The 19001-nt window shown below is 38.1% G+C and overlaps 1 pseudogene; it reads right to left on the bottom strand.

Annotated features, from left to right (window-relative positions):
- Positions 1-211: 211 nt before the first annotated feature.
- On the bottom strand, positions 212-7144 carry LOC142433608 (jupiter microtubule associated homolog 2 pseudogene; annotated as a pseudogene).
- Between the last annotated feature and the right edge of the window lie 11857 nt (positions 7145-19001).

Below are 19001 nucleotides of genomic sequence, written 5' to 3'. Positions count from 1 at the left end.
GGTCCCTTTCAGATCTGGATTTACAAATGAACACTCGCCTAGGAAGCCCCTTTCCCCTCATGCAGAAGTGCCTCCTGGGGCTAGGCTGCCAGGTCTCTACAAAACTCTCTTATGCAGAGCCAGCTTTGAACACGTGTCAAACTCTTTCCCACCCCGATCTCTCAGGCTAAAGGAAACTACAGTACTGGCATACTTCTGTCAAGGTTTTGTGTGACACCTGGGGAAGTGCCAGCCTCTCAGTAGAAGGAGATGCTGGACTTGCCTCCCGGAGGGTTCAGAACTTTGTTGTGAGAGCGAGGCCTTGGCCCCAACCGGGGCTCATGGCTGTCAACGCTGGCCGTGGGCTCTGGTTCCTTGGCAGGGGCCATGTCTCTTGTACTGTCGTTCTCAGCCGTCCCATCTCTCAGGGGGGTGCTCGCCATGGCTGAAAGGTCTGGTTTGGGGTCTTGTCCTTCGTGTAACAAAACATGGTCCTTGGGCTTGTTGGGGCGCACCGAGGGTAAATTGGAAGTGACTGGGGAGCCAAAAATATTGCTGGTCTTCCCACCAGGCAGGTTCAGACACTGCCGGGTCTGCAAAGGCTTCGACTCATCAAAGATGCCACTTCCTTTCCCTCTGGGGGAATAGGTCCTCTTGGGTACGTTCTGAGGCTCTTCAGTTGGCCCAAAGACATTGGAGGCCATCCTGTTGGGCTTGCCAGAGGGGTCCACCTCCTCTGGACTTCCGAAGATGTTGCTGGAGTCTCCTCCAGGGCCGCCGGGACGCTGTCGCTCTCGGGCCCCTAGAACATGTCGCCCGTCACCAGGCGCCTCCCCCAGCTTTCCGCGCTGTGCTTCCCGCGCTGTGCTTCCCGCCTGGTCCCGTGCAGGTACTTCGGACGTGTTTTCATTTTCTTCAGCATCAATATGAACTTATATATGAGCAATTGGTTGTCTGTTCCAAAGTCATACACTGGCTTTATTTTTGGTGCAAACACTGGCTTCTCTGTTTTCTACATGGAGATGTCCATGTGATGTGTTGTTGAAAAAGGCATTGATGATGAATTGATTGGCATAGCAAAATTCTATCTTGCAATCTACAGCTTTATTTCTATCAGCTAGGCCATATTTTACACCTATTGTTCTTCCTCGTTGTTCTCAAGTTCTGCATCCCAATCAACAATAATTATGAATGCAGCTTGACTTCATGTTTGATCATTTTCAGACTGAAGAAGTTTACATTTTTTTCAATTGTATTAACTGTGTTTCTGACTCATAGTAGAGAGTAGAACTGCTTCTGTGGATTTTTGAGAGTGTGTATCCTCACAGGAGTAGGAAGCATGATCGTTGTTTTAATCTACTGACCTTGCAGTTGGCAGCACTACAGTACCAGGACTCCTAAATCTATGTCACACACACACACACACACACACACACACACACACACAAAATAGTGAAAGGACAGAAGTACTGCATTATCTGTAACTTTCTTAAATGTAAACTGATTAAACTCTTCAACAAAAGACAGAAAAAGGCAGAATGAATTAAATACAATATGATCCATCCATATGACGTCCACAGGAAATATATTTTAGATCCAAAGAAAGATAGGTTGAAAATAAAAAATGTAAAATAAATATGGCACACAAATTATAACCAAAATGAAGCAGAAGTGTTATTGATATTTGAAAAAGTATAATGAAGTTAAAGCATGTTAAAGGTGGCAATGAAAGACTTTACCTTATAACAATAATAAAGTCAATGCATCAGGAAGTTATAAGAAATGTAAATATATACAAACTACACATTAGAACACCAAAATATAAAACAAACATTGAGGCACTCGATTTCCAAAATAGACATTTCTAGAATAAAAGTTGAAGATTTTAGAATGCTTTCAATAATTTGCAGAACATTGAGGAAGAAGATCAATAAAAAGTATCGATTTCAACATCACTATACACTAATGAGAAGTCCTCATGTGGCACAAATAGTTAAAAGATCACCTAGTAACTGTAAAAAAGTTGACACACTAAACCACTTTAGAGTCCTTTTGGAAGAAAAGCCTGGCAATCTACTTCCAACAGATCACAGCCAATGAAAACATATGGTGCCCAGGTAGCATGAATCTGGAGAGGGACTTATGGTCTAGTATTATTCATAATTGACTCTACAGAAAGTGGTAAAAACCAACTAGCCTGATAGAATATAGAGCGAGCACATACCACCCCAAAATATTAAAATGCACGTTCCTCTCCCATGCATGTGGGTCATTGCCTGAGATAAACCATAGTCTAAGTAAAATATTAAGTCCCAAGAAAATGGAAAAAGATTGAAATAATATAAAGTATCTCTCTGACCACAATCTAAATGAAACTTGAAACTGATTGAGGTAGTTTATTGTGCCAGCCTGGCCAATATACACATGTGGGGTTAATTGAAGGATGGAGGGATAAATGGCTCAGTGAGCCTCACCTTTCTAGTTCTCAGGACTCTTGTTTTTGATGGCCAGACCAGGGTGCAGCTGCCTTAGCCAGTTCCCTGTTTTAGCTGGCAAGGCTCACTTCCTGTAAGACATACCTGAGGAGAAGCCACATGGACCTACCCTGATTCAGCCCTGAGTGCTGGAGCAGCCGTGTGGAGATCGCTGCTGGTGCTGAGATGCTTACACATTGACTAACTCGACTCTCTTCCTGCAGTGGGCATCATAGTACGTATTTTGTGAGATGGAGGAGGACTTTGTGGACTGGTGTTGGGCATATGGGTTAATTGGTTAATGTTGGATTTGTGGGCTTGGGCAGCTCTGGGTTGGGATGTTTTCTTGATGTTCACTTAACCTTTATATAAAACTCTCCCTTATATATGAGTTTCTGTCTATTTGTTTCTCTAACGTACTCCGATTAATACACTGATGGAAGTAGAAAAACATTAAAATGAAATGATATGTGGAAATTAAACAGTATTAAACAACAAATGGGCAAATAAGGGCATCGAAATGGGAACTAGAAAGAAATTTAGGGTTGCATGAAAATGAAAGTACCACATATCAAAACTCTTGTGATGCTGTGAAGACTAAGCTCAAAGGAAGATTTATAGCATTACACACATACATTTAAATAAAATCTCAAATCAATGACCTAGCTTTATAACTTGAGAAACTAGCAAATGATGAGAAAAGTAAGTTGTAATCTACCTAAAGAAAAGAAACAGCAAGAATCAAAGCATAAATGAAATAGACTTGAAAAAACAGAGAGAATAAAAATGAAATTAGAAGTATATTTTTAAAGGAACAATAAAATTGACAAATCTAGACTGATAGAAATAGAAGATGCATACAAATAGAACTGGGAAGAATACAACTGGCATTTCAATATAAAATGGATCATAACATAATACTATGGACAATTGAACACCAACAAATTGCGTTGCTTTGATAAATAGGGACTTCCTGGGAACACATAAACTATATAAACTGACTTAAGAAGAATGAGAAAATTGACAAATGGCAAAATCCTACATTATTCTTTAGAAAATTCCAAAGAATCTGTAAGAAAGTGAACAGATCTCTAAATAAATTTATCAGATTGGTAAAGTTTAAGATCAACACATAAAATGCAGTTAGATTTCTATGAGCAACCTAAAAAGGAAATGAAGAAAACAATTTCATTTAGAATAATGTCTAAAATAATAAAATATTATCGAATCAATTTAATAAGGGAGGTAAAAGACTTGTACTCTGAAAATATTAAGCTATTTTCTTAGGTGCTGTCCAGTTGGCTCTGAGTTACAACAATCTAATCTACAACAAAACCAAAGGCTCAATCTTTTGACATCTTCAAAAGAGGAAGTACATAGTAACCCATTGTTACAGCCTCCATATCAATTTTATCTTTTTGAGAGTCTTCTTTTTCCATAACTCTGCTTTACCAAGCATGATGTCTTTCTTCGGGAAATGGTCTCTATTGTTAACATGTTCAAAGTATATAAGGCAAGGTCTCATCATTCTTACTTCTAAGAAACTTTATGGCTGTACTTTCAAGACAGATTTGTTTACTCTTCTGGTAGTCCATGATACAATATGCTTTGCCGAGGCCATGATTCATAGAACAAGAGGGAGTTGTTTGAACAAAACAAGATTTACTGAATGATTTAAAACCAGGAAATGTTTGTCAGGGTTGTATCCTTGCAACATATTTATTCAATCCATAAGGTTCGGGGCCAGGATTCTTAATAGTTTGACAGATAATACCTAATCATCCCACAAGACCTTATCTAACACAATGTAATCACAGCCAATGAAATGAAAACCTGCGGGTCTTGAGTTCATCAGCCCCTGCAGCTTCATGTGTCAGGAGAAGCCTCCAGCCTATCATCGGATACATAGATTTTGAACCTGGACTTGCTAACTTTTACAACTATTAGCCATTTCTTCATAAAAATTATCTCTATATATACATATATAAATGTCATGTATTTTGCTTTCCTAAAGAGCCCAACCTAAACAAAATGTTCATAATATGCCAGATAAAGTCTTGCTACCCTCATTTTTTAAAAATCATTTTATTAGGGCTCATACAATGCTTATCACAATCCATACATACATCAAGTGTATAAAGCACATTTGTACATTTGTTACCCTAATCATTCTCAAAACATTTGCTCTCCGTGTAAGCCTTTGGTATCAGGTCCTTGTTTTCCCCTCCCTCCCTGCTTTTCCCTGCTCCCCCCCGACCCCCCACCGCCGTCCCTCATGAACCCTTGATAATCTGAAATTATTATTATTTTGTCATGTCTTACACTGTCCAACGTCTCCCTCCCTGCACCCATTTTTCTGTTGTCTGTCCCCCAGGACGGAGGTTATATGTAGATCCTTATAATTGGTTCCCCCTTTCCATCCCACCTTCCCTCTACCCTGTGTCATCGCCACCCTCACCACTGGTCCTGAAGGGATCATCTGTCCTGGATTCTGTTAGCGAGCAAGACCCTCACCCAGACCACTCACTGAAACAGAGATGGAAACAGTAAAGTTTTATTTAAACAGATTCGAATCTGGGCTCACACCCGCAACCGAGGCAGGCTCAGTCTGTAAGGCGAGAGCCCTGAACAGCATCAAAGCAGAAGGTTTTATACTTCCTCATGGGCCTCAAGGGGAGGGGGAAGGCAAGTTCTTGTGTGAAACTGGTAAAGCATTCTCAGGAAAATGAAACAAAACAGTTTTTAAGTCTAACAAAGCAAGTTCTACATTTAAGGTCAGTTTGTCCCCAGTGGTCTGCCAACCGATACTGTAGTTAGGCTAGGCTGCTTCTTGGAGCGTAAACATCCTGGGTTGGGCTACACCTGTCCCAGGCTGCAATTTAAAAAGTTTTTCCATTTCTTACCGGTGGGTGACCTGCCTGTTACTGTTATAGGGCACCCATTCCTGACTAGGCGGTGGCCTGCCTGTTACTGTTACAGGGCACAGTGTCACATTTTCCCTGTGTTTCAGGGTCTTATCTGTACCAGTGTACATCCTCTGATCTAGCCGGATTTGTAAGGTAGAATTGGGATCATGATAGTAGGGGGGAGGAAGCATTTAAGAATTAGAGGAAAGTTATATGTTTCATTGTTGCTACACTGCAACCTGACTGGCATGTCTCCTCCCTGAGACCCTTCTGTAAGGGGATGTTCTGTTACCTACAGATGGACTTTGGGCCCTCGATCTGCACTCCCCTTCAATTACAATGATATGATTTTTTTGTTCTTTGATGCCTGATACCTGATTCCTTCAATACCTCATGGACATACAGGGTGGTGTGCTTCTTCGATGTGGGCTTTGTTGCTTCTGAGCTAGATGGCCGCTTGTTTACCTTCAAGCTTTTAAGACCCCAGACAGTATATCTTTCTATATCTTGGCACCTTCAGCACACATTTGTCTTCAGCGATCATGTCAGGAAGGTGTGTTGTGCATTATTGAATGCTAATTTAATAGAACAAGGAGTTCTTGCATTGAGGAAGTACTTGAGTGAAGGCCCAATGTCTGTCTGCTGCCTTAATACTAAACCTATCAATATATGCACGTAGATCTATTTTCCCATGATCATATATAAATATATTTACATATGAACATGCCTGTATTTAGACCTCTAAAAGTGCCCTTTGCCTCCTAGTTCTTTCCTCTCCTTTTACTTTCCTCTTGTTCCACTATCATACTAAGCCTTCATTTTGGTTTCAGTAATTTCTCTGTTGCATTGCCCTTGATCAATCCCTACCAGGCCTCTCACACCCTCCTTGCCACTAATTTTGGATAACTTATTGCTCACTTGTCCTTGGGTTGGTCAACACCACCTCCTTTCCCCCACCACCCTTTCTCCCATGTCCCTCTGGAACCATCAGTCCCATTGTTTTCTCCTCCTGACTGTTCATCCTATCTTATCTAGATAGACCTGCAGAGATAATAATATGCACAAAAAAGCAAGATATAGCAAGACAAAGTGACCTAAGAAATCACAATGACAATAACAACAAAACAGTGACCTAATTAATTAATTAAAATTCATTTTATTTTTATGAAAAGGAAAAACCTGTAAATAGTTCAAGATCTTTTTATTGACCTCTAGGAGTGTCCTCCAGTCAAGTCCGATGGGGTGGCATGACCTGGCCCCAAAGTGTATCTTTTGCACTCCCTTGGGAGCTCCCTGCTCTGTTCCCCTCACCACTTTGCTGCATGCCCTTAGTGTTTTGACTTGGTGTGGTGTGGTCAGACTGGGCCAATTCTGACACTGGGTCTCCAGTGTTGTCCCCCGTAGGACTATGGGTCAGCGAGGGAACATCGTGTCTCATAGTGGGTTCAGTCATATAGTCAACTCTGTGCATTGGCTGTTCTGAGCAGGGATATCATCCTCCAGGCTTGGTGGGTCAGGATGTGCTCCACTCTCTCTTCCTCCCCATTCATTTGCTCCCATGTGCTCTGATCAGACAAGTCCCTCTCCCTGAGCTGCAGCTTCAGTGATGTCCTCTAAAGTAAATTCTTCTTGGGGGGAGGGGCAGTTGTCAATGTAGTTGGGATTGGGGCCAGGCCCTCAGACCCTCTCACTGGCTTCCCGTTCAGTTAGTCTCATTTTTAAGGATCCGTCTGGCTGCACATCTTCCAGCTTAGCTATATTGACTCTTCTGGCAGTCTGTGGCATGTTCATTATTCTTCAACAGAAGTACAATACAAATGTGTTCACTTTTCTCTTTTCTTCCTTTTGTTATTGTTCAGTTTCTTCATGCGTATGAGGTAATTTAAAATACCATGGCTTGAGTAAGGTACATTTTAGTCATCGAGGTGACATCTGTTTACAGCACTTTAAGCAAGTCTTTTGCTACAGATTTTCCCCATTAGTTAAAATCTTATTAAAATTAAGTTTAAAAGATCAAAGTGAATCAAAAGAATCTCTTCCCCTGGTTGGGAATATTTAATATTATTGCTATGTCAAAACTACCCAAATAAATCTGTAGTTTAAACACAATCCTCATCAAAATTCTAATAGTCTTCACAGCATAAATAAAAAAGCAAAATTCTCAAATTGATGTGGAATTACAAGATAGCCTATATAGGAAAAGAAATAATGGAAAAGAAAAGCAAAATAGGAGGAACAAAATTTTCCTATTTTGAAATGTACTATATAGCTATAGTAATCAAAGCAATGTGATGCTCATTGTATAAAGATAGAACATGGACAAAAGAAATAGAATTAAAATCCTGAAATGAACCTATACATCTATAGTCAATGGATTTTCAACAAGTGTGACAGAAGTTCTACAAATGGTTCTGAGATACCTGGATCTCTGCCCACAAAGAATCAAGTTGGCCTTATGCCTCATACCACATGAAAAAATTACCTTGAAATGAATTCACAGTCTAACTGCAAAATGTAAAACAATTAAGCTTTTAGAACAATATATTCAGATTATGCTTTAAAACATAAAATTGACAATGGATTCATAGAGATGACTCTAAAAACAAAATTAAAACAGATAAATTATATTTCATCAAAACATTAAATTTGGGTTATTTAAGTCTGAAATAATAATGTGAAAAGACAACATGTAGATTGGGAGTGAGTATTTAGGAACCATATATTTGATAAGCATTTATTACCCAGAATATAAAGAAACCAAAGGTATTTGATTGTGTGGATAACAATACATTATAGAATATTTGAAAGAATGGGAATTCCCAAACCCTGTAATTTTGCTCCTGGGGAAATGTGTACTTGAATCAAAACAAAGAGGCAGTCGTTCAGACATAATAAAAGGATACTGTGTGGTTTACAATCAGGAAAAGTGTGCATCAGAGTTGTCTCCTTCTACCATGTTTATTTAAATCTGTATGCTTAGCAAATAATTCAAAAAGCTGGATGGTTTGCAGAAGAATGGGAAATCATGATTAATGGAAGGCCTTGCTTGATAAAACCAAGGGGTATTTAAAGCATTTACAGATGAAGATGAATATGGATCACACCTCAACATAAAGATATAAATAATCTCTACAGGTGGCCCAGTAAGCAACATCATGATGGAGAAAAGATGGAAGTTTTCATGTGTTTTATTTTACTTGGTTCTACAATCAATGTTCACTCATTGCAGAGGAAATCAACTAATATAGTACATTGAAATCTGAAAATCAGCTGCAAATATCTCTTTAAAGTGTTAAAATGCAAAGATGTCACTTTGAAGACCAAGTGCACCTTTCCCAAGCCATGATATTTTGAATATCCTGCAATGCACGTGAAAGCTGGACAACAAGTAAGGAAGACTGAAGAAGAATTGATGCCTTTCAATTAGGGTATTGGTGAAGAATATTCAATATAACATGGACTGTCAGAAGAACTAACGCTTCTGTTTTGGAAAAAAAATATAAACAAAATGCTCAGTAGAAGCGAGGATGGTGGGATTTTGTCTAGCGCACATTGAGCATGTCATCAAGAGGGGCCAGTCCCTGGAGATGGACATCATGATTGATGATATAAAGGACCAGGGAAAAGGAGAAAGATTCTCAATGAGATGGATTGACTTAGGGGCTGTAACAATGGGTTCAGACAGATGAACACTTGTCAGTATCGTGTAGGCTTGGGCAATATTTTGTTCTATTGTAAATAGGGTCTCTATCAGTTAGACCCTATTCAACAAAACAACTCAAAACAGAAAGATAAACAACCAATCAAAAATGGGAAAAGAATGTAGTAGACATTTTTACATAAGATATACAAATAGCCAGTAAGCACACAAAACACATTTTTTAAAAACCTCAATGTCATTAGTCATTAGGGAAATGCAAATCAAAATCATAATGAGATATAACTACACTTCACTAGGATGAGTCATGGAAAGATGGAAATAAACAATTGTTGAGGAGGATATGGAGAAATCGGAAACTGCATTATTAGCTTGTGAGAATGTAAAATGGTACAGCTAAGGTGGAAATAGTAGTGTGAATCCTCAAAAGGTTAATCAGACATTACGTTATAGCTGAACAATTTTATTGCTAGGGGTAAGCACAAAAGTCTGAAAAGCAGGAACTCAGACATTTTTACATCAAGTTTCAATGCTGGATTGCTCACAGTAGTCAAAATGTGGAAACAACTTACTTGCTCACTAACAGATGAATGGACAAACAAAATGTGATATATGCGTGTGTGTGTGTGCATGTGTAAATAAAGAAATGATGTTCTCATAATGCTAATATTAAAATATCTAGCTGTATGAAATCAGTCAGTCACAAAACTACAAATATCATATAATCCCATAAATATCTAAAATAGCCAAGAAAACAGAGGCCAAAGTTTATTAATGGTTGTCATGGATAGGTAGGAGGGGAAAGATACGGAGTTGTTACTTAATTGTTAGTTGGTCCTGACTTTCTGCTAAGGATGATGAGCAGTTGTGACGGTTACACAGCATGGTCAAAGTCATCTATAGCATTTTGTTATACATATAAAAATGGTTACTACCTCAAATGATTTGTTATATATATGTCCACCACAGTAAAACACAAGCTGGAAACAAGCAAAAACTTTATCTTCTTTGAGAATAGAGTTGCAGATTCCCTGCATTTAGCGAGCATTTATGAATAGTCTCCATGTAATCTAATGTATCCTGTTTTCTATAAATTATAAATTCTACCTGAAACTGTGAATTATATGTTTGCCTGTTGAGATTGTATTTTAGGCAGGGGTGGAGGGTGAGAAGGGCTTTTCGATTGCATTAAGTATTATTAAACTTAAACAAAAGTGAAAAGAATGATCTGACTCCCTGAACTGACAATATTGCTGTTGAGTATCTCTCTGGTTATCATCAAACAGTATAATTTTCTGATCTTTAGAATTTTTCAAAAGAATGTACCAAATTCATTTTCTACTATTGGCTCAATTCCATTATGGAAATTTGAACATAAAAAGTAGCAATATTGCATGCTAAATCAATCATCTTGGATTATTAAATATTTATTCATGTTTTGGGTATATCTGGTATTGAGTCACATTTTAATAGAGTGCACATACATTTTTTAAGCTTGAAGCAATGAATTTTAGGTCTACTCATTTCAAACGTCTCACCTCCACCATCCAATAATCGTTAGAGACCATATCCTGTCACATTTCTAAGGGCAGATGCACAGATTTTAAGGTATTGAGGACATCATTACATTTGGACATTTAGGGATAAAGAAATGACAGAAAAGATGTGTGGTTGCCCTTAGCAACTACTGCATCACATGCTATTTGTGTTATCTGTGAGCTGCAGAGCATCACCTTCTTTTCAAGAGACACAAACATGCACATATCATGCACTCCATGATAGTTTCAGCTAATCACAGATTCTCCAATAATAACATAAGAAGTGAAGCACATATGACTTTCATTTAACTTTCTTGTTGTCATGCAGATATTTTTAAAATGTAACACTTCATTTTGTCTTGCTTTTAAGAAACAACTCCATAGAATGATAATTCTTATGGAGAAAATAAGAAGCACTGGAGCATTAGATTTGATTGCAACACCAAGCTGTTTAAAATAACAATAACTACTTCAGTCAATAATTTGAAAGACTCCCCGATATCAAAATCTAGCATTCAGATAGTTTTCTCTGCCATTTCTCCATGTGCATGTGTTATTTTTCCCCTGCTTTAAAGGTCACAGTACAGTGTTGTTATAAGGGGACATTGAAACAGAAACACCAATTTTTATCCAAGGTATACTGAAAGCCATCAAATAAGGTTTGAAAACTTTATAGGCAGAAAGGAAGTTGCTTTTCTGCCAATTTAGCTAATTAGAACTTGACTTTTAATAGTCTCACCTCTGAAAATTGTTTAAGTGTTTCCACTCTGTGAGTTGGCTGACCTACCTATCTTTTCAAAATGGCAATTATAATAATGAATTGATAAAATTAAAAATTAGATACCCCTCAGTATATTAGACATATAGTGTTTCTCACTATAAAAATAAATTCTTCTGAAATGCCTGTGAAACAAACTGAGTTACCTTTTTTAAGGTAAAGGTAGATGGAGCGAAATTAGTTACTTAGGCATTCTTTTCCGTTGTGAAACTGTGTAGTCATTTTAACCCTTCCCAAATATTATATTTCTCTTCTTCACACATACAAATTCATATCAAACTGATAGGATTATATTACACCTCCTTATTTCTATAAATTTAGTTGTAAGTACCATGTGATTCATATTGGACACTAAAAATGAGCAGAAAGAACAAATGTTACTTTATAGATGGAAACGTAAAAGATGATATTCAGTTGTTACTTTACTATTTCCTGATTCAATAATTATTGAAGTAGGTGTTGAGACAGAGCTTCCAGTAGTCCATATCCCTGAGTTATTACTCTGAGCAGGCTTCTGACTTTCAGCTAAGATTTTTAGAGTTCTTTGTTACTGCAGTATTATCTAGCACAACTTGATGAATATAAAATGGAGAAATAAAAACACACAGGGATGTAGAAGTATAAGCATTGTGTAGTAGATTAGATTAACTTTGTTTTACCATTTGGTTACAAATTGGGAATAAAATTGTGTCCTTGTCCCAGGCACTCCATAGTCGATTACAAATATGGCTTCAATACTTCACCTCTCTCTTTGTTCATGCTCTCGTGTTATGTTATTTTTCAGGATCATCTCACTCTGATTCTGGGTTTGGCTGTATAACTTGCTCTGAGATGGTAGCAACTCTGAAACAAGAAGAGATTTGGCAATGATTGGGCATGCCCTCTCTCTTGTTTTTCTGCACTGCCATTAGAACATGTCTGCTAAAGGATGAAAGATGTATGGAATGGAACCAAATTGTCCTAGTCATTCCAGCCAAGACCAGCTTAAACGAGTGAACAGCCAGCCAAATCCCAGGCATGTGAGAGAGCCTAACCAAGATCAGCAGAGCCTGTAAAAAGCCATTCTAGGCACATAATCAATAAACATTATCTTTGTACATCAATGATATTTTATAGTTGCATTACAAAAAAAATATTGAGTTAGATAGCTGATAACACTCTTAACTCCCATTCTTACATCTCCTTCTCCACAAACCCCTCTGAAACATTATCTTGTTTTTTTTACCATTTTATTGGGGCTCTTACAGCTCTAATCTCAATCCATACATACAACCGCTGTGTCAAGCACATTTGTACATATGTTGGCATCATTTTCAGAACATTTTCTTTCTACTTGAGCCCTTGGCATCAGCTCCCCCCATCCTTCCCTCATGAACCCTTGAAATTTTATGAATTATTATTGTTTTCATGTCTTACACTGACTGCTGTCTCCCTTCATCCACTTTTCTGTTGTCCGTCCCCCTGGGAGGGGGTTATATTTCAATCATTGTGATTGGTTTCCTTTTTCTACCCCAATCTTCCCCTTACCCTCCTGGTTTTGTTACTCTCATTATTGGTCCTGAGGGTTTATCTGTCCAGGACTCCCTGTGTTTCCAGCTCTTATCTGTACCTGTGTACATGCTCTGGTCTAGCCAGATTTGTAAGGTAGAATTGGGGTCATGATAGTGGGGGATAGCTAATATTAAAGAACTGGAGGAAAGTTGTTTCATCGATGCTATACTGCATTCTGACTGGCTTGTCTTTTCCTGTGACCCTTTTGTGAAGGGATGTTCAATTGTCCACAGATGGGTTTCGAGTCGCCACTCCACTCTCCCCTCTGATACACTATCTACTAAGAGAAATCCATATTTGCTGTTTTATTACAATTTTGTCTTTCCACACTCTAAAAATTCACTTCTTTGGGAGGTGCATAATACAAGTGACCTTTTCCAAATCTGATGGTACTTAATGTTCATGGTTCTAGTAATATTTGTTACACTGTCAAGCATCACAGCTCCTAAAATCTACCTACCCTTCTTGGGAAAAATTAAAATATATAGACAAATACTTATAGATAAATGATAACTGGAAAAACAAAAAAATATCTTCCACTGAATAAACCTACTGAATCAGTTCCAATTTTCAATTTATTACTATCCTTTTGGACAGAGTGGAATCAATCCATGGGGAATCTGAGACTGGAAATCTTTACAGGAGCAGACAGCCTCTCTTTCTATCCAGGAGTCGCTAATGGGTTTAAACTACCAGCCTTGTGTTATCAGTACAGCTTAACCCACTGTACCAATAGAACTCTTTTCTCAGAAATTAGTGTATATATACCTATGTGTACATTCATGTATGTATGTATATGTATAAGGGCTTTACATTTTTTTCCAAATTGTCTTCCAATGGAAGTTTCCCACAAACCTCATCATTTATTGGTTCCCTAACCTACAAATGAAGGTAGTTTAAGGAAGGCAATAAATGTTCATGGTGGCAAAAGGATATAAACTTTTAGTAATTTATTTTCTGGTGTCTTTAATTTATTTTCTATTTATGGAACTAAATATTAGAATGGTATTTAGTTGGATGATTTTATATACAAGGAAGGAAAAATTATTCTGAGAACAATTATAAACCAAAATACAGGGAAAAAATCTGAAGTATCCCCAAAATACAGGAAGTGTGTGTGTGTCTTACAAACGTGTTCCATTCCTAAGTGGGTCTTTAAGTTGATTTTGTAGATTTATCTGACAAGTTCACGTAGTTCTCATTAGTGTTGTACTGGTAACTTGGAGGTTGGCAGTTCAATACCACCACGTGCTTTCCAAGAAAACGATAAAGTTACCTACTACTGGAAAAATTGAAACCCTATGAGTTATTTTTTAAACATTTTATTAGGGATTCATACAATTCTTATCACAATCCATACATACATCAATTGAGTAAAGCACATCTGTACATTATTTGCCCTCATCATTTTCAAAGCATTTGCTCTCCACTTAAGCCCTTTCCAACAGGTCCTCTCTTTTCCCCTCCCTCCCCCTCCCCCCTCCCCCATGAGGCATTGATAATTTATAAATTATTATTTTGTCATATCTTGCCTTGTCCAATGTCTCTCTTCTCCCCCTTTTCTGTTGTCCGTCCCCCAGGGAGGAGGTCACATGTGGATCCTTGTAATCAGTTCCCCCTTTCCAACCCACTCACCCTCCACTCTCCCAGCATCACCCCTCACACCCCTGATCCTGAAGGTATCATCCACCCTGGATTCCCTGTGCCTCCAGCTCCTATCTGCACCAGTGTACATTCTCGGCTCTATCCAGACTTGCAAGGTAGAATTCAGATCATGATAGTTGAGGGGAAGGAAGCATTTAAGAACTGGAGGAAAGCTGTATTCTTCATCAGTGTTCCATCGCACCCTGACCCTATGAGCTGCTAGGAATTCGAGTCTACCTGGTTTGTGTTGGTTTCACTTGGCTTGGTGATAGTAAAGAGAAAATCAGGTGAAGGCGATTATGATGCAAACACTGTTGATTGGTGTTAGCAAGAGTCCCAGTGGCACAGTGGTTAAAGCTGTTAACCAAAAGGCGGAAGATTTGAACCAGCTCATCTGTGGGAACAAGATGTTGCAGCATACTTCCAAAGACTTTTAGCCTTGGAAAACTCTCTGGCTTACAAGTTCCTGTGAGGTGGAATTGGCTTACTAGCAGTGGGGTTGAGTTTAGGGGTTAGTTCTACCATTATCAAAGGGAAAGCAAATTTGCATAATATTAAAGAGCAGTTGGATGCTCATAACCCAGGGACAGCATGTACAATGATGTGGTTTTACAGATTTCTAAGGAATATTCTCAACCCACTATGGACTTACACAACCTACCTCGATGTTTTTGTTTATAAAATCAAGTTTTTCCTGTTTACATGCTTATAAAAGCTACATAGGAGATATTTTAAACAAGTCCCTATTGTGTTGAGTCAACACAGCTCCCTATCTGCCTCTACAAACAAATTATTTTGACAATTTTTTTGCAAGTGTTAAATCTAAGTTTTGTAGTGTCCTTTCAAGAACATGAAAATGCTTTTCTTTTCCACATCCATTTTGTCTTTTCCCATCTGGAAAGCATTGATCGCTATCCTTCGTATAATTATGTATAATAAGCTTTTGGCCAACATGATTGCAGTCTTCCGTTTTCTGCTTTATCACCAACAAAGATATAGTAGCATCTCTCTAGAAGTAGTGTAGCCAATTTTTAACGTCTTTTGTATAGGATTATTAAAGTTTACTTTTAAACACCAAAACCTCTGATGAGACAAACAAGAGAAGCTAAGGTGTTGTTTGCATTCTTTTGCAACTACCTTATTGGAAACCAAAGAGTTTTTGTTTTGTTTTTTAAAGCAGTGATGCTGCTGCATGCATTTCTGTTTCCATGTGTATTTAATGATGCTATAGATGGTTTTGACTAATTTGTAAAGTGTAATAGTTTATGTGACAATAAACTGTTATTAAATAATTGTAAATCTACTAAAAGTGAATCACAATTTGGGGACACTGTTAAATGATGCATATTTCCATAGTAAATCAGGACATGGTTGTCTAACACAGGTGTTTCTGTAATTGCACTACTTTAGAAAAATTCAGTGCTCAATGGACCTTCAAACACTTCCACCTGTGAAATATAAAGGCCCATTATTAGAATAACAAATGAAATCATAAGATATGTAAAAATATTATCTGATTAAATAGTGGCTTTTCCTTATACCAATTCTGGTTATATCTTTTTTCTTGCAACTTCACTCAAGTTAAGCCCCCCCCCAAAAAAAAACAATAGATAAAAATGCTAATCATCTATTTAGCAATAAATCCAGATGCTGTGTTCAAGTTAAGATCTCCAGTTTAAAGAACAAATGGCTTTGTGTGTTATAAATACACATTTGTCAAGGAATAAATCAGCTAGGAAAATAATGGGTTATTTCTACAATATAGCCCCATGCTGTAATGTTCTACAGCTCGATTTGTTGAGAGTTCATTGCAAGGTACTAAATCATTTTGTAAATCATCGATGAAGCCATTTTTAACATAAACACGTATGGAGATGATAGAAAGATGGTGCTTAATATTATATTATAGGGATATGCAATATTAAACATAGAATTAGGCAAGGATCTGGCCCCTTCAAAACTTATTTATATATTATTTACTGGTATATATTTTGCAATCCCTTTACTTTGAATGAACTTTGCTAACACAGTGGTTATTCCAAGGTCTGCAGTTTGAAACTACCAGCCACTCTACAATCTTTGAAATAGCCACAGTTTAGGAAAACCACAGGGGCAGTTGTAGTTGGTTCTACAGGATTGCTATGAGTCATAATTGAATCTATGGCAGAGATTTTTAAAAATCTTTTAAACTTTACATGTTTTTGTTCTTGTTCTGTCCTTTGAATGCTTATTTGTTTATTCTTTCCAAAGTTGTTTTCAAATAGTATATTTGAATGTATACTGTAGTTTCAGTAGTGGAGTTGACTTTTTTCCCTGTAAGCAGTTTTTTTAAAAAATGAATCATTTAACTGGCATCTCTTACAGCTCTTACAACAATCCATACATCAATTTTATCAAGAACATTTGTACATATATTGCCAACAACATTATGAAAATATTTTCTTTCTTTTGAAGCCCTTAGTATCACCTCTTTTTTTCCCTCCCACCATCATGGAGCCCTGATAAATTATAAATTATTATTATTTTTATATCTTATGCCATCTGCTGTCTCCCTTCACCCACATTACTGTTGTTCATCCCCCTTGGGTGAGGGAGGAAAATATATATGTTGGTCATTGTAGTTGGTTTCTTGTTTCTTCAATTTCTCCACTACCACTATCACCTTCCTCCTATCCTCAGGGTATTGGTACTTCCATTGCTGTTCTTGATGGGTTTATGTGTCTTAGATTCTGTGTATTGAGAGATCTGTACCAGTGTAGATGCTGCGGTCTGGGTGGATTTGTAATATAAAATTGGGGGGAGGAAGCATCAATGAATTAGAGGAATGTGGTGTGTTCTATCTGTGTTATACTGCACCTTGTCTGAAACTTTACATGTTTTATGAATTAGTTGGGTCTTGGTTACTGATTTCTGGTTGTTGTTGTTGCCCATTGTGTGTGTGCATTTTTTACCAGTTTTATAATCTCCATCTTTTAATTAATGAGTTTAATTAAGTAATATGAGAGAGTGCCCCCTGAAATCAGAAAACTCTCCACTAGCCAGAGCTTTTGTTGTATGCATTTTTCCCATTAGGCAAGCACCTAGCAACTCACTTTGAGATAGTGCATGCAGTGGCATCACCTGGGAAGGTTCTCTCTGGTCACAGCAAATTTTTTTTTGTAAAAGACATTTCCCTAAATTTCACTTTTGTGATGGCTAATTTAAAAGAACAGCATGGGGCTGTGAAATTTTGGGGAAAAGTCACAGAAACTGGTGTGATGTTGAACACAGCTTCCAAAGTCAGCGCTGTCGGAAAAACTCAAGTGTGTGAGTGGTTTTCTCATTTCAAAACAGATGAAATGTCAATTGATGACAAACCTCATCCTGGATATCAGTGAACTTCCAGAATAGACGAAACGTCCACAAAATTCACGCAGTTGTGCTTGAAGATAGACCATTGAAGTTACCTGGGATACCTTAGAGTTCAGTTTAGCAAACTTTAATGGAAAATTTGGGAATGAGAATGGCCACTGCAAAATGTATGCCTTGAATTCTGACTGACCAGGAAAAAGATGATCAAATGGAAACATGCCATGCTTTAAAAGAATAGCAGCAATGCTAAACAGATATTTTTTCCAAGATAACTATTGGTAAGAAGACATGGTGCAATTTTTACAACCCCAAAACCAAATACCAATCAAGCCAGTGGAAGACATCATTGTCACCTTGCCCCCCAAATTCTCGTTAAGTGAAATCAAAGATCATGATGATGCTCATTTTTTTTGGATGTGAGAGGGATAATTCAATAGTCAATTTGGAGTTCATTCCACCAGCTCATACTGTTAATCAAGATTTCTATTTAGAGGTTCTGAAAAGATAGTATAACAGTGTTTCACCCCCCCCCCCCAAAAAAAGGCCAGATTTGTGGCAGATGGGAGAGTAGTTTTGCCACCAAGACAATGCATATGCTCAAGCAGCTATCTCTTGCCAATTTGGGGCAAAAACAGCATGCCTTTCTTGCCCCAAGCAACTTAATCACATGATCTCATTCCATGCAACTTCTTCTTGTTCCTGCGAAGGAAAAGGGATATGAAAGGACAGCAATTTGATGATGTAGCAGAGGTGAAGGGAAAAAAATGAGGGAGGTGCTTTCAGTCATGCAAAGAGATGAGTTTGAAAAATGTTCCCAAGAACAAAATCACATATTTGACAAGTGCATTAAGTGTAATGGAAGGGAGAGGGGGAAGATGGCCGACAGGGACACCCGCATACTCTGAGAGCTCCTCCAAACAAAGCCGGATTGGCGACCAGGTAGCTGAATAGTAAGAGTCTGGTGAGTGAAATATCCCCCTGGGTCAACACCCCAGTCCTACCCCACGTATTTGTCCGGAGCAGGGGTCTAGGTGAAAGAGGACCGGACTAGTGGGACATCTCTGGCCACTAAGCTGCCGTGAGCTCACTGGCGACCGGCTTAGGCTCCATCCCCAAACCCGG

This window comes from Tenrec ecaudatus, chromosome X (assembly GCF_050624435.1).
Source record: "Tenrec ecaudatus isolate mTenEca1 chromosome X, mTenEca1.hap1, whole genome shotgun sequence".
Lineage (NCBI taxonomy): Eukaryota > Metazoa > Chordata > Mammalia > Afrosoricida > Tenrecidae > Tenrec > Tenrec ecaudatus.
This window is presented reverse-complemented; position numbering and strand designations above follow the sequence as displayed.